Genomic DNA, 17,966 nt, shown 5'->3' with positions numbered 1-17,966 from the left:
CTCTTTACCCCTCATTCATTGGGTTTGCATTGGGAGAGATCACCAAGCACATTTGATTGTATCATACTTCATCTTTCATTATTTACTAACCAAAATGCCAAAAATATGTCAATGTATAGTTTGTTGCTTTTGTAGGTAGTGTGTATGCTCACCTATGTTCGAGCAAGCTCATATATAGGGTTTGAGACCGTCAATGCAAGAAGCTCAATCAATAATGGTTCACATTGGCTCTAAGTATCATATACAAATCCCCGTGATCTTCACATGTTATTTTGATCAAGAAATCATCAAGAGGTTGGAGTTTGTTTGCCTTCGAAACCCTAATTCATATGGGTATCTTGTGTGACTTCTTCAACAAGTTTCTTCAATAATTGATCAAATATTTCAAGGGATACTTCACCTTACATCATCTTATGCATATATGATCCTCCATGAGTCCCAAAAGTCAAGAGAATGTCAAGCTAGCGAGTTGGTTCATGGTGGTTAATCAGAGATAGTCAACTAGTCAAAACTAAGGTTCCCTAAACCCTATCTTCTACAATATTTGTCATATAAAAATAATTCCAAGAGTAAAGTTACTCTAAATGACATTCCAAACAACTTTCATGTTGAGGTCTAGAGCTAATTTTTCTTGGAAATTTTTTTTCTATGGTGAAAGATTATAGGTCATTTTGTCTAAACCATAGTTTAGAGGTCAACCTCCCAAGACCATAACTTGCTCAATTTTTATGATATCAAAGTCATTCAAATTTAATTATCAATTTCAAGATGTCTACTTAAACTTTTATGTTTGGAGAAAGTTCCAATTCAACTTGAAAATGCATGTGCCATGAGGAAACATTATAGGTCATTTTGGACCAATGCCATTGAACAAGTGATTTTCCTCAAATTCTAAAATGCATAACTCCTTCATGCCGAACCCAAATGAGGTCAAATTGGTGACCAAATTTAATAGGTTTAAAATAGCTACAACTTTTGTTAAGGAACTTTTCTCATTTGAAGTCCATAGAAAAAGTTATTCAAGGTGGAAGAAGTGAACATTTGTCTTAGGACCTAGAAATTTTTCAAATATGTTTGATTTCCCAAACTTCTACCTCAAAATTCGTCATGATCCAACTTCAAATGAAAAAGTGTTCAACATGAAAGTTGTTCATGTTGATCTCACCTTTGTAAAACATCCAAGATCATCACATTTGGACTAGAATTGAAGGACTTGTGCATGGCTTCATTATGAGAAGTACTTTTGCAAGATTGAACTTCACATGATCATTTCCATTTGCATACTTGCACATGATGGTTTCAGCAGACTTTGTACACGATTTGGGATTGAATTACATCGCTCTTTAGGCCCAAATGATTTCCCATGCACCCATGCAAGGAAGTTGCTGATTTTGTCCAAATTTCATGCGGTGAAAATTTCAAACACATTGCCTATTTAAACAAGCTTAAGGCTTCAGATTCATCATCAACACCTTGCCCAAGCTTTGCCAGACCATTACAAACCCTCACTGCCATAGAATTTTCTAAGATTTCTCTTGAAATCAAGCTTGAACTTCACTATCTGTTTGGAAGTTCAAACTCTAGAAACTCACTTCCATTTTCATTCCATTTGGTTTCTGCAAGCAAGAGGAGGAGAAAGAAATCAAATCCAGATCAAGATCAAGTGAAATTCGATCAACTCGAAGGTGATTTTTTAGAAACTTCTCCTCTTCGATTCTCTCTCAATTCTCCACTATTCTTGTTTATTTTTGGTTGTCTGAAGTTCTACCAATGTAGGCAACAAGATTGAGTTTCTTTGAGGTCAAATCGAAGCAACTTAGTTCATGATCCTTAAAATTCAACTCCCTCTATCTTCTCATATACTTGGAGTTAGACAAAATTGAGGCCAGATTCGAGCTCCTGAGCATTGTTTTTTTAAATCCATGTCTTGCTTTTTTATTTTGGTAATGGTTGAAGGTGGACTAGTCCGGTGAGGTCCACCGGAGAAGATGACCGGAGCTCTGACTCCGACGATGTGTTGGAAGCATCTCAACTATAGGATCCATTTAAATTCTTTTAATCTTGTGCATTGGTTCTGATTACCACGCGTGCATCTCGTTTGACTAAGGAACACATAGAACGTGCGCTTTGGAACATCTGATCTTCCACCTCAATTAATGAGGGAGATCAGATGGTCCACGTATTCTTGAATTTCTGGTTTTTTCATTTTAATTGCTTTATTTTCATTAATTCATATTAATTTCATTATTGATCCAAAAAATATGGAACTTTCACCAAAAAATTTCAAATATTTTCCTCTTTCATTTTCCGAAGTAAAATTATTTTTTGGATCAATATTGATAATTTTCATGATTTAATTGTTTTTGTGCATATTTTTAATTGTTTAAAAATACTTCTAACTCTTCAAAAATAGTGAAATTTTTTCTCCAAGGTCCTTTGACCTAGTTTGACCTATGATAAATCTCTTGGCCATTTATTTGGTGTTTTGAAGAGGTTTTAGGTTTTTGATAAAACATAAATTAATTTAATACATTTTTAATTTGTTTAATTAAAAATAAGTTGTGTTGACCATTTTTATTGACTTGTGAAGTTTGACTTTGTGTTTGGGCCTTGGTCAAGGTTGATTTGACTTTTGTTGGATTAAAATCATTGGATTTAGGGGATTGATGAAATGTACATTTCATCTCCCAAAAATTAATGAATGATTTTAATTTGATAAAAATCCTCCCATGACCAATTTGTGTTTGTCTCATTTTCCCCTCCCTCTTCATCTTCAATCCCTTTCTATCCTATTCCTCTCATTGGCCAATGATATCTCAATATCCCAAGGCTAATCGATTCATGAACCAATACAAGTATGAATGAGATTAGGTCCCCCTTTTTTTCATCTTCTTTTTGTCTGTGGTATGATTTAGGAGTATGGTTCATTCTCTAACATGCATTAACACCAAAATTTATTGTCTGACCTTAGATAGTTGGGACTTCAAGATAAGTCCAATTATGATTGTTTAACATAGCGCTAAATTTTGACACAAAAGGCATAATATTCTAGTAAGTGAGATTGTAAGTCTCCCCCATTTCATGGTATTGTGTGGAAACAGGGCCTTTTTTCCTTCCTTTGGAAGATGTATTGGTTCAAGGATCTATGCTTGTGAATATAGGGTTGAGTGTTCTCCAAAGAATGACTTAAACGATTGAAAAGTAAAACTCCACTAACTTCTAATAAACTAACATTTGACTAACTTTTTTAATTTCAAGTCATTTACTTTATGCATTTTAAATTCAAGTCATTTATCATTTATCATTATACATCTCATTTAACTTGTTTATGTTTATGTCATTTTCACTTTGATCGTTTGAGCCATATATTGCGATTGTATATACTTGTTTGTGTATCTTGTTTGTGTTTGTGGTATTAGGACCTTAAAATACTTAATAAACAACAAAAAACCTCTAAAAAATGTTTGTGTGGACTGTTGGATTTGATCTGAGCTTTGGACTTATATTTAGGCAACATTCGTTATGCAAAAGGACTTGGCCAATACCAACATTTCTGAAACCAAGTCATTGTGATGTGAGCTTTCATCTGATGCAAGTATTGGGATCCACTTGAGTTCATCTACAACATGGTCTTGATACAAATGTTACTTTGAACCTGTGTCTAATGCCTTATGCTAAGCCATTTAAGGAGTATGTCATCTGATACACGAGGAAGATTTTGAATAAGACTATGAAGTTTCTAGCTTGGATGTGGCTATCTTTATTTGATGCCTTGCTCTTCATCTTGCTTGCTTATTGATATTGCTTGATTTTAAAGTCCAAAGGAAAAGTGGGTTTCTATATGACATTCTTGTCTATTGGATTGCATCCCATTTGTCAGATCTTTTCAACTCTTAACTTTTAAATTTTTGCTTAGGATTAGTCTCTTCATCTCCTCCCACTTCTTAAAATTAAAATCTCTCCCCCTTTTCAAAACCTTCTATGCTTGTGATTTCAAACTTAGACCTTATTGAAAATTAGAAACTTTTGCCTTATGCCATTGCATTTTTCAAACTCTATTTCTTAATCAAACTTGTAAATGAATCTAACCATATTAGACTTAAAATTTCAAAAGACAAAAAGAACTAACACTCATTCAAATTCTTTTGGGCCCTTTGTGCCTCTTTTAAATTTATTTTTTTTTTAAAAGCAATCCACTCATTTTGAAATTGTTACCACGAACTCCGAGGTTTTGATCACTCCTTCTATGTTGGTACGTAGGCACAAGTCCAAAGGTCTTGTCAAACACAAAAATATAATTAATGAATTCTTTTCTCATCCCCACACTCTATTTTTTCTCAAACATCATTTTATACAAAAAACACATACACACATAAGAAAGGGCTCCCTAGGAGTACCTAGGACACTTTGGGTGCTAACACCTTCCCTCTGTGTAACCAACCACTTTACTTCTAATCTCTGGCATTTTATTGGTTTTCATTTGAAAACTTCTTAACTTTGGGTTTTGTTCGTACTTTTCCCTTTTTCCTTTGGAAACAATAAAAGCGCGATGGCAGCTATGATTTTATTAACGTTAAGTTTATCCATAGCTTAATGGTCATGAATTTATCACTACATCATCTGAGGCAAGTGCAAAATAAACCACTTGTACATAAGAGGAACACAACACACAATAGTCCCACCACCTTTAGAATTCCTCAAGTGCAATGAGAAGTACACATCACCCAACAGAGTAGGCACAGGATTCCCAATCAAGAAGATTCTAATGGCGTTAACATCAACAAAACCGTCAATGTTAGGGAACAAAGCCAAACCATAGATGAGCAACACAAAGATGGCTTCAAAAGTGTCCGCACTACCAGCTTGAGCAAAGACAGTAGCTTTCCCAATGAGGAACTCAAAAGTCATCCCAAACATTCCTCCTTTCATAACCCAATGAGCCTTAATCTTAGACTTCTTCAGATGAAGAGCTTCAGCTATAAGATGGGATATAGGAATCTCCTCAAATCCGCTAAAAGGCACCTTTTCAGAAACAGGTATTCCCCAGAGATGGGCATACTCCTCTTACGTAGGTATAAGCTGATAATCGAGAAAAGTGAAGCAACGGTATAGAGGGTCATAAAACTGAACCAACACACTCAAAAGTCCTTCAACCACATCATTATGTAACATAGACAAGAGCTTCCCATGACGTTTCTTGAAGTCCAAGGAATCTAATACAAAGGATGACAACTTCCTTAGCTCTTTCAAATCAGGACATCTGAAACTGTACTTCTTAGTGTTCCTTTGTCCACAATCCATAGTCTGAAAATATTTGCAAATAAAACCTTAGTTCCTTGAAGTTATTTTTCGTGTGATGAATGTTATGATGCGCATGAATGCATGATTGAAACAATCACAAATAAGGGATCACACTCAAGGCAATCAAAGGTCAAGGGATGAATCAGGTCATTGTCAAGATCAATCATCCATTTTGGTGGATTATGGTTTTCACCTTATCAACACCCAAGTTCCATTGATATTGACAAGACTTGAATGGATCAACCAAGAATCAAAGGGTTTGTTGTGAGTCACGAGCATGGAGTTTGGTTAAGAACCATCCCAAATGAGTGTACTAAGGATAGAAACCTGTAGATCATGTTCGAAAAAGTTCCCAGAGTCTTAATTTCATCTATCGGATATTATAGGTTAGGATGACTGACTCATCAACCCATAATATTCTCAAGAGAAACTCGTCTGAGTGTAGTATCGCGTAACAACTGTTATCAAGTCTACACCTAGACAATCTCCACACTACGTCCTAAATAGGCCAAGTTGGGTTAAATGTTCTACAGTCCTCAGCTTCTCGGACCCCAAATCAGAGAAAGTAATGCCTAACCACAAATAACTTGTATCACATCAATAACTCCAAAAGGGTCTCCACTGAGTAGATGGGTCTCAAGCCAACTTGTTAAGGACTACTCCACACAAGTCTAACATGACTATACCGTCTTCCTATCTTAATTTCACTCAAGTTTGGGTTAGAACATATGTCACCACTCAGAGATCACCAAGTACAACAAGCAGATTATATCATACAAACAAGTATACAAACATCAAATATACAATTATATACACATAAAAAAGTAGGCTAGACCCACTGAGGACTACTCCCCAGCAGAGTCGCCACTTAATTTTTGTAGCGGTAAATTCATGATCATTAAGATATGGATAAACTTATCGTCAATAAAACTAGAGTCGCCACCGCGCTTTTATCGTTTCCAAAGGAAAAAGGAAAAGTATGAACTAAACCCAAAGATAAGAAATTTTCAAATCAAAACTAATAAAATTCCATAGATTACAGGTAAGGGGTTTGGTTACATAGAGGGAAGGTGTTAGCACCCAAAGTGTCCTAGGTACTCCAAGGAAGCCCTTTTTATGTGTGTATGTGTTTTTGGTATAAAAGATATTTGCAATAAATAGAGTGTGGAGATGAGAAAAGAATTCATTAATTATATTTTTGTGTTTGACAAGACCTTCGGACTTGTGGCTACGTACCAACATAAAAATGAGGGATCAAAACCTCGTAGTTCGTGGTATCAATTTCAAAATGAGTGGATTGCTTTTAATCAAAATTTAAATTTAAAATAGGCACAAAGGCCCAAAAGAGTTTGAATGAATGTTAGTTCTTTTGTCTTTTGAAATTTTTAGGTCAAATATGGTTAAGTTCATTTACAAGTTTGACTTAAGAAAAGAGTTTGAAAATTCAATGGCGTAAGGCCAAAGTTTCTAATTTGTAGAAGAGTCTAAGTTTAAAATCACAAGCAAAGAAAGTTTTTGAAAAGGGGAAGATATTTTGAAATTTAAGAAGTAGGAGGAGGTGAAGAGACTAATCCTAAGCATAAAATTAATAGTTAAGAGTTGAAAAGATCTGACCAATGGGATGCAATCCAACAGACAAGAATATCATATAGAAAACCCCCTTTCCCTTTGGAATTTGATTCAAGCAATATCAACAAGAAAATATCAATCTGAAGAGCAAGGCATCAAATAAAGATAGCCACATCCAAGCAAGCAACTTCACAGCTAACAATCTTCTTTGTCTTCTCATGTAATAGATGACATACTCCTTGATTAGCTCAAAATAAGGCATTAGGCACAGGTTCAAAGAAACAGTTACATCAAGACCATGTAGCAGATGAATTTATGAAGATCCCAATACTTATATCAGATGAAAGTTCAAATATCAATAACTTGGTCTCAGAAAAATTGGCATTGACCAAGTCCTTTTCCATAGGGAATGTTGCCTAATTCTAAGACCATAAGCTCATATCAAATCCCACAGTCCACAAAAACATTTTTTAGGGTTTTTGTTGTTTATTAAGTATTTTAAGGTCCTAAGACCACAAACACAAACCAAAATACAAAAACATATATATACAATCACAATATATGGCTCAAATGAGTAAAGTGAAAATGACATAAACATAAACAAGTTAAATGATATGTAAATGACAAATGAAATGGTAAATGACTTGAGGTTAAATTGCATAAAGTAAATGAATTAGAAATAAAAGCAAGATTAATAAAGGTTAGTCAAATGTTAGTTGATTAGATGTTAGTGGTGTTTTGCTTTTCAATTGATTAAGTCATTCTTTGGAGAACACTCAACCCTCTATTCACAAGCATGGATCCTAAACCAAGACATCTTCCAAAGGAAGGAGAAAAGGCCAAGTTTCCACAAAATACCATGAAAGGAGGGATACTTACAATCTTACTTACTAGAATGATATGCCTTTAGGTTCAAAATTTAGCGCTATGTTAAGCAATCGTAATTGGACTTATGTAGAAGTCACAACTATCTGAGGCCGGGCAATAGAAATTTTGGTGTTTATGCATGTTAGAGATATGGTATAATGAACCATACTCCTAAAACATACCACACACAAAAAGAAAAAGATTAAAGGATGAACCTATCTCATCCATACTTGTATTGGTTCATCTAACACAAAGTTATTGATGAACCAATTAGCCTTAGGATATTGAGACTTCATTGGTCAATGAAAAGGATGGGAGAGAATTGGATTGAAGATGAAGAAGGAGGGGGGATAAGAGAAACACAAATTGATCATGGGAGGAATTTTATCAAATGAAAATCATTCATTCATTTTGGAAGATGAAATGTACATTTCATCAATCCCCTAAACCCAATGATTTTAACTCAACAAAAATCAAATCAACCTTGACCAAGGCCCAAATACATAGTCAAACTTAACAAGTCAATAAAAATGGCTCAATATAATTTCTACACAATTAATCAATTAAAAATTAAATTAAAAATGCATTTAAATTAAATTTAGTTTGGTCAAAACCTAAAACCTCTTCAAAACACCAAATAAATGGCCAAGAGATTTATTCTAGGTCAAACAAAGTCAAAGGACCTTAGCCAAAAAATTTCATAATTTTTGAAAAGTCAGAAGTATTTCGAAACAATTAAAAATATGCACAAAAACAATTAATTCAAGAAAAATATTAAAATTAATCCAAAAATAATTTTAATTAAGAAAATGAAAGAGGAAAATATTTAAAGATTTTTGGTGAAAGTCTAATATTTTTTGGTGAAAGTCTCATATTTTGGGCATGAGGTCCTTAATTATGAGCAATGAGGGTCTTATTTATAGCCAAGGAGATTCATTTCCACACACTTCCAAATTTGGAAAAAAATGAGAATTTCCCTTTGCATGCTTGCATGGGCGTGTGATATGCCCATCAAGTGATGCAATCAGGTCCAAAAAAGAGTGAGGATCATGCTGAAATTATGTTACAAAGCCATGCAATCGTGTATGAAAAGTGGAAGTGGAAATCATCCAAATGGTTCTTCATATTGCACCCATACGCAAGTCCTTCATCCTTTCATGTTGAATATGTTTTTATTTAAAGCTTGGATCATGATGAATTTTGGGGTGGAATTTGGGGAAATCAAACATATTTGAAAATTTTCTAAGTCCCAAGTCAAATGTTCTCTTCTTCAACTTTAAATAACTTCTTCTATGAACTTCAAATGAGAAACCTTGCTTCATAAAAGTTGTATCTCTTTCAAACCTAATTAATTTGGTCATAAATTTGACCTCATTTGGATTTGGCATGAAGGAGTTATGCATTTTAGAAGTTGAGGAAAATCACTTATTCAATGGTATTGGCCTAAAATGACCTATAATGTTTCCTCTTGGCACATGCATTTTAAAGTTGAATTTGAACATACTCCAAACATAAAAGTTGAAGTAGACATGTTGAATTTTATCATGTTATTTTAATTTCTTTCGTAACATAAACATTGAGCAAGTTATGGTCTTGGGAAGTTGACCTCCAAATTAGGATTCAGACAAAATGACCTATAATCGTTCACCATAAAACAATCTCTTTCCAAGCAAAACTAGGTCTTGACCTCAACATGAAAGTTTTTTGGAATGTCATTTTGAGTAAATTTTCTCTTGGAATCATTTTCATATGACAAACTTTGTAGGAGACAGGGTCTAGGGAACCCCAGTTTTGACCAGTTGACTTTCTCTAGTCAACCACCATGAACAATCTTCCTAGCATTACATTCTCTTGAATTTTGGGATTCATGGAGGATCATATATGCATAATATGATATAATGTGAAGTATCCTTTGAAATATTTGATCAATTGTTGAAGAATTCACACAAGATACCCAGATGAATTAGGGTTTCCAAGGCAAACAAACTCCAAACTCTCGATGATTTCTTGATCAAAATAACATGGGAAGATCATGGGGATCCATATATGATGCTTAGAACCAAAGGAAACCAATTATTGATTGTGCTCCTTGCATTTAGGGTCTTAAACCCTATATATAAGCTTGATGGAGCATAGGTGAGCATGCACACTACCTACAAAAGCAATAAACTATACATTGACATATTTTTGGGATTTTTCTTAGTAAATAATGAAAAAAAAGTATGATACAATCAATATATGCTTAGTGATCTCTGCCAATGCAAACCCAATGAATGAGGAGTAAGGAGGATGCCAAGGTGTGATCCCAATGCTAATGCCTATCATGAGATAGCATGAGGGATCTTAGGATCAAAATTGGGGTCTTACTGAAGGAGAATTGCCATCTAAGGCGCAGTGGAATTTAAAAATTTCTCCATTTAGTGATCCTTACGAATGGGGATGATCAGTGATAGAATCATTACCTCTTGTGGCGATTCAAACTTTTGGTGCAGATCTCTGATAATGATCAAAACCTTTGATACAGATCCACGGGGTGATCACGAACGTTGAACGATGACAACGTCTCTACACAGTCCACACGAACGAATTCCTTCAATCGCAGTGCTAGCTGTTATGAATGAAGGCTTTGAGTGAGAGAGAGATACGAAATTCCAACTCTTCAGTTGTGTTGTGTGTCTCAGTGAGTGACAATGCTTCTGCCCAAGGGGTTCTATTTATAGAACCACTTGTGTGGGCTTCAAGCCAAAAAGCCCACTTAAGTGCATTTTGGCCCATATCTCATAAAATGCCAAAATCACTTAAGTATTTGGTACCTTACCATATTTCGTATTCTACTTAAGTACACCGTACCTTACAATGTTCCTTAATTATTCTATCTCTCATCAATCCGTCCTTTGTGTGTGACCCTATAGGTTTTCGCGGCGTTGGCAATTATATTAAATCACGCATTTAACATAATAAACAGTGAGCGGTATCTAGCAACACATCACTGCTATCCAAGTCACGAAAATGTCATGTGATCTGACAAAACCTCCTGTGATAATAATTATGTGTATAATTACCCCTTTGCCCTTATGTCTATATTGAACACAAGGTATAAACCGTGTCACCCTTGTCCAGTTCAATATTGGGCCCATAGACATTTATCCTGTTACGCAGGATTGGAAAATTCCATCTAGGACACTCATGTCCCTCAGCATGCTTCGTGGAGTACCCATCAACTGTCTTTATGGTTATCCAGTTACGGACAACGTTGGATCAACAACAAAGCACTCGACTCTACATCTAGGATCCATAGTGGTTTTAGGTCGAAGAGTGGTATACACTATAATCACCATGAGAATAACTTATGACACTTTGCATAACTTTCTATATAGTATTCTCATAGCGGGTCAATCCGGTATAAATATTACTCCTAATATTCATACCTATGTTTAAGACTTGATAACTCTTTATCCATGATCCATGAGATGTGATCATCAGTCTACAAATATAATAGTCATAATGCTTTAATGTTATCCCACTTCACATTAAAGCTTGACTACAGATACTTTAAGAACAATGCCCTTATGTTTAATGTGTTCTCATGATTAAGTCACACTTAATACATTAAACGGACTATCTATTCTAGGGACTTTATTAATCAACCATAATAAAGAAAATGCCTTTTATTATTAATAAATAACTCGATACAAGTACTAAAAGTATTGCCCTCTAGGGCTTACACCAACACTTACAGCTTCCCCTATTTAAGGACATTCTAGCTGAGGAGGAGAAGGTTAAAATCTTTGTGTCGACTCAGTAGAACGGGCTTAGATAACAACATATAAAAACAAATTTTTGTCCCTAAGAGACATCATGATGCATATGATATGAATGTTAAAAATAATCTCTGTGGGGAAAATATTGCCACAAAAAAAAACAAATTGGAGAAACTGAAAGTCCGCAGGAGCATAATGCCTTCCGTAAGGAAAACTCACTAGGGAAACAGAGACTCTAGGGGTAAAAAAGAAATTGAGCGTAGGCCAGGCTACAACATAAAACTGCTGCAGACACAAGAGGATTCCATGTAAATAAATCAATGGAAGGACTCAGTCGGGGACGAATGGAAAATCCGCAAGAGAAGCGGGTAACTCAGAATAAATTTGAAATACTCGAACCAAACAGGAAAATGGCAATTTCACTGAGGAAATACACACTCAAGATCAACTAGGGAAGAATGAACTTCAACACAGGAGTACTAGAAGTACATTATCTATTACCGGTTACTGGGTAAGAAGATAATCTAATCTGTCAGAGAGGATATTTGTTACCGATAAAGGTAAACATATCAAGGATGACTCGTTGAGGAACACATGAGGTACATTCATTCACAATTATTGAGTAAGAATAACCTGCTGGGGAAAAACCAAATAGTATTTATAACTACCGATTACTACGCAAAAGACCAAAGAGAGAGAATATTTTTCACTAGTTAAAGTGAACATATCAATGATAGACTCAAAGGAAGGATATCCGTCATCGGCCACGATGAACATATCAAGGATATACTACCGGGGAAAAGTAGGAATTATATCTATCAGTTACTGGATAGAATACCGAAAAGAGAATATTCGTCACCGGTTAGGATGAACATATGAAGGATAGACTCAGCAGGGGAAAGCAGGATTTACAACTACCGGTTATTGGGTAGTAGACCGCAAAGAGAAGAAAATATGTCATCGGTTAGGATGAACATATCGAGGATTAACTCTCTGGGGAATGAAATAGGTATTATGACTACCTTTTCCCTAGGTAGAAAACCAAAAGAGGAGAATATCTGCCATCGGTCAAGATGAACATATTGAGGATAAACTACCTGGGGAAACATAAAACGAACCCACTGGGAAAAAGGGAAAGTAGATTACTTTTACCGGGTATTGGGTAAGAGTAAGGTAATCTCAAATTCAGAAGAGTATTACCAGTTACTGGGTAATAGACTCTCAGGGGACCCAAGCATCTATCTAGGTAAGAGCTAGAAAGAAACAGTCAAACAAAGACTCGACCCGGTGAGGATATAACTCAAGGGGAGTGGTTCCATCCAGATAATCAACTGGGGAGGAAGGTGAAATAATAATCGTCCACGAGGAAATAACTCAGCATGGAATGAGAAAGGTTAAATTTTTTCTGCTTAAGGGGCTGACACACTATAATTGAGGGAGGACATACACACCAAATCTACGTGGGGAAAAGATATCACCATAGCAGAAAGTGCAACAATAATGCATAATGAAATATCTGATGTATGGATATATATGTATATGTATATGTATATATGATAATTATGCTGACAAAACAATCACAAAGGATACAAGTGTCACAGGTCTAAATCATCGCTACAACACTTGGCTGATCTCGACAACATGGAGGCATCAAATGGAGAAAAAGCTAGGAATGATCATAAACTATCCATCTCAAAATAGATCGACCTTGAATGAGGAAGGAGAAACAATATGTTAAGGATCTGCATTATCAACTCTGCGGGGGATTTTAAGTCAACACCATACCAAAATGGGAGACAACCTTGCAGAGGAACGAAAATATTGCTCAAGAAACAATGGGTGAGGTTCAGGAGTGAACTTTGCTGGAAACTTAAGGGGAATAAAACAGTTTATGCTGAATCTATGCAAAATATTGAGCACATGGGCCTACAACTCGGCCGTGGAGGCGATCACAAAACTCGGTTGGAGAAACTGAATTGTTGAAAAAATTGACTCAACCCACTTCTTACACTTTGAATAACTTTTTCTAGGGAGTTCAAATGAGAAACATTCCTTCATAAAAGTTGTATCTATTTCAAACCTATTCAATTTAGTCACAAATTTGACCTCATTTGGATTTGTCATGAAGAAGTTATGCATTTTAGAAATTGAGGAAAATCACTTGTTCAATGGTATTTGCCTAAAATGACATATAAAGTTTCCTCTTGGCACATGCATTTTTAAGTTGAATTTTAACTTACTCCAAACATAAAAGTTAAAGTAGACATGCTGAATTTGATCATGTAATTTTATTTCTTTCATAACATAAACTTTGAGCAAGTTGTGGTCTTGGGAAGTTAACATCAAAACTAGGGTTCAGACAAAAAAACCTATAATCATTCACCATAAAACAGTGTCTTTCCAAGCAAATCTAGGTCTTGACCTCAGCATGAAAGTTGTTTGGAATGTCATTTTGAGTCAACTTTCTCTTGGAATCATTTTCATATGACAAACGTTATAGGAGATAGGGTCTAGGGAACCCCAGTTTTGACCAGTTGACTTTCTCTAGTCACCCACCTTGAACCATCTTGCTAGCTTGACATTCTCTTGACGTTTGGGACTCATGGAGGATCATATATGCATAATATGATGTAATGTGAAGTATCCCTTGAAATATTTGATCAATTGTTGAAGAAACATGTTGAAGAAGTCACACAAGATACCCAGATGAATTAGGGTTTCCAAGGCAAACAAACTCCAAACTCTTGATGATTTCTTGATCAAAATAACATTAGAAGATCATGGGGATCCATATATGATGCTTAGAACCAATGTAAACCAATTATTGATTGTGCTTCTAGCATTGAGGGTCTTAAACCCTATAGATGAGCTTGATGGAGCATAGGGGAGCATGCACACTACCTACCAAAGCAACAAACTATACATTGACATATTTTTGGGATTTTGGTTAGTAAATAATGAAAAAAAAGTATGATACAATCAATATATGCTTGGTGATCTCTCCCAATCCAAACCCAATGAATGAGGAGTAAGGAGGATGCCAAGGTGTGATCCCAATGCTAATGCCTATAATGAGATAGCATGAGGGATCTTAGGGTCAAAATTGGGGTCTTATAGCTTCCCCTATTTAAGGACATTCTAGCTGAGGAGGCGAAGGTTAAAATCTTCGTGTCGACTCAGTAGAACGGGCTTAGATAATAAGATATAGAAAGAAATTTTGGTCCCTAAGAGACCTCATGATGCATATGATGTGAATGTTAAAAATAATCTCGGTCGGGAAAATATTTCCACAAAGAAAAACAAATCGGAGAGAGTGAAAGTCCGCAAGGGCATAATGCCTTCCATAAGGAAAAGTCACTGGGGAGACAGAGACTCTGGAGGTAAAAAAGGGATTGTGCATAGGCCAGGCTACGACATAAAACAGCTGGAGACACAAGAGGATTCCATGTAAATAAATCAATGGAAGGACTCAGTCGGGGACAAAGGGAAAATCCGCAGGAGAAGCGGGTAAATCAGAATAAATTTGAAATACTCGACCCAAACAGGAAAATGGCAATTTCACTAAGGAAATACACACTCAAGCTCGACTTGGGAAGAATGAAGTTCAACATAGGAGTACTAGAAGTACATTATCTATTACCGGTTATAGGTAGGAAGATAATCTAATCTGTCAGAGAGGATATTTGTTACCGATTAAGGTAAACATATCAAGGATGACTCGTTGAGGAACACAGGAGGTACATTAATTCATAATTACTGAGTAAGAATAACCTGTTGGGGAAAAACCAAATAGTATTTATAACTACCAGTTACGAGGCAGAAGACCCAAGAGAGAGAATATTTGTCACTGGTTAAAGTGAACATATCAATGATAAATTCAAAGGAAGGATAGTCGTCATCGGCTACGATGAACATATCAAGGATATACTACCGGGGAAAACTAGGAATTATATCTATTAGTTATAGGATAGAATACCGAAAAGAAAATATCCGTCACTGGTTAGGATGAACATATCAAAGATAGACTCAGCAGGGGAAATCAGGATTTACAACTATCGGTTATTGGGTAGTGGACCGCAAAGAGAAGAAAATATGTCATCGGTTAGGATGAACATATCAAGGATTAACTCTCTGGGGAATGAAATAGGTATTATGACTACCTTTTTTCTGGGTAGAAAACCAAAAGAGGAGAATATCTGTCATCGATCAAGATGAGCATATCGAGGATAAACTACCTGGGGAAATATAAAATGAATCCGCTGGGAAAAAGGGAAAGTAGATTACTTCTACCGGGTAATGGGTAAGAGTAACGTACACGCAAATCGAGAAGAATATTACCAGTTACTCGGTAATAGACTCTCAGGGGACCAAACCATCTATCTTGGTAAGAGCTAGAAAGAAACAGTCAAACAAAGACTCGCCTCGTGGAGGATATAACTCAAGGGGAGTGGTTCCATACAGATAATCAACTAGGGAGGAAGCAGAAATAATAATCGTCCACGAGGAAATAACTCAGCCTGGAATGAGAAAGGTTAAATTCTTTTTGCTTAGGGGCTGACACTCTATTATTGAGGGAGGACATACACACCAAATCTGCATGGGGAAAATATATCGCCATAGCAGAAACTGCAATAATAATGCATAATGAAATATCTGGTGTATGAATGTATATGTATATATCATGATTATGCGGACAAAACAATCACAAAGGATACAAATGTCACTGGTCTGAATCATCACTACAACACTCGGCTGATATCGACAGGATGGAGGCATCAACTGGAGAAAAAGCTAGGAATGATCATAAACCATCCATCTCAAAATAGATCGACCCTGAATGGGGAAGTAGAAACGATTTGCTGAGGATCTGCATTATCAACTCTGCAGGGGATTTTTTAGGCCAACACCATACCAAAATGGGAGACAACCTTGCAGAGGATTAAATATATTGCTCAAGAAACAGTGGGTGAGGTTCAGGAGTGAACTTTGCTGGAAACTTAAGGGGAATAAAACAATTTGTGCCGAATCTATGCAAACTATTGAGCATATGGCCCGACAACTCGGCCGTCGAGGCAGTCACAAAACTTGGTTGGAGAAACTGAATTGCTGAAAAAAATGACTCAACCAACTGCTTCCACTTTGAATAACTTTTTCTATGGACTTCAAATGAGAAACGTTCCTTCATAAAAGTTGTATCTATTTCAAACCTATTCAATTTGGTCACAAATTTGACCTCATTTGGATTTGGCATGAAGGATTTATGCATTTTAGAAGTTGAGGAAAAATCACTTGTTCAATGGTATTGGCCTAAAATGACCTATAATGTTTCCTCTTGGCACATGCATTTTCAAGTTGAATTTGAATTTACTCCAAACATAAAAGTCGAAGAAGACATGTTGAATTTGATCATGTAATTTTATTTTATTCCATAACATAAAAATTGGGAAAGTTATGGTCTTGGGAAGTTGACCTCCTAACTAGGGTTCATGCAAAATGAGCTATAAGCATTCACCATAAAACAATATCATTCCAAGCAAAACTAGAACTTTACCTCAACATGAAAGGTGTTGGAATGTTATTTTTAGTAAATTTTCTCTTGGAATCATTTTCATATGACAAGCGTTGTAGGAGATAGGGTCTAGGGAACCCCAGGTTTGACTAGTTGACTTTCTCTAGTCAACCACCAAGAACCATCTTGCTAGCTTGACATTCTCTTGACTTTTGGGACTTATGGAGGATCAAGTATGCATAATATGATGTAATGTGAAGTATCCCTTGAAATATTTAATCAATTGTTGAGGAAGTCACACAAGATACCCAGATGAACTAGGGTTTCCAAGGCAAACAAACTCCAAACTCTTGATGATTTCTTGATCAAAATAACATGTGAAGATCATGGGGATCCATATATGATTCTTAGAACCAATGTAAACCAATTATTGATTGTTCTCCTTGCATAGAGGGTCTTAAACCCTATATATGAGCTTGATGGAGCATAGGTGAGCATGCACACTACCTACAAAAGCAACAAACTATACATTGACATATTTTTGGGATTTTGGTTAGTAAATGATGAAAAAAAGTATGATACAATCAATATATGGTTAGTGATATCTCCCAATGCAAACCCAATGAATGAGGGGTAAGGAGGATGACAAGGGGTGATCCCAATGCTAATGCCTATAATGAGAAAGCATGAGGGATCTTAGGGTCAAAATTGGGGTCTTACAGCTTCCCCTATTTAAGGATATTCTAGCTGAGGAGGCGAAGGTTAAAATCTTTGTGTCGACTCAGTAGAACGAGCTTAAATAACAACATATAGAAATAAAATTTTAGTCCCTAAGAGACCTCATGATACATATGATATGAGTGTTAAAAATAATCTCTGTCGGGAAAATATTGCCACAAAGAAAACCAAATCGGAGAGGACTGGAAGTCCGCAGGAGCATAATGCCTTCCGTAAGTAAA

This window comes from Lathyrus oleraceus, chromosome 1, assembly GCF_024323335.1.
Source record: "Lathyrus oleraceus cultivar Zhongwan6 chromosome 1, CAAS_Psat_ZW6_1.0, whole genome shotgun sequence".
Taxonomy (NCBI): Eukaryota; Viridiplantae; Streptophyta; class Magnoliopsida; order Fabales; family Fabaceae; genus Lathyrus; species Lathyrus oleraceus.
Note: the sequence above shows the minus strand (reverse complement) of the source record.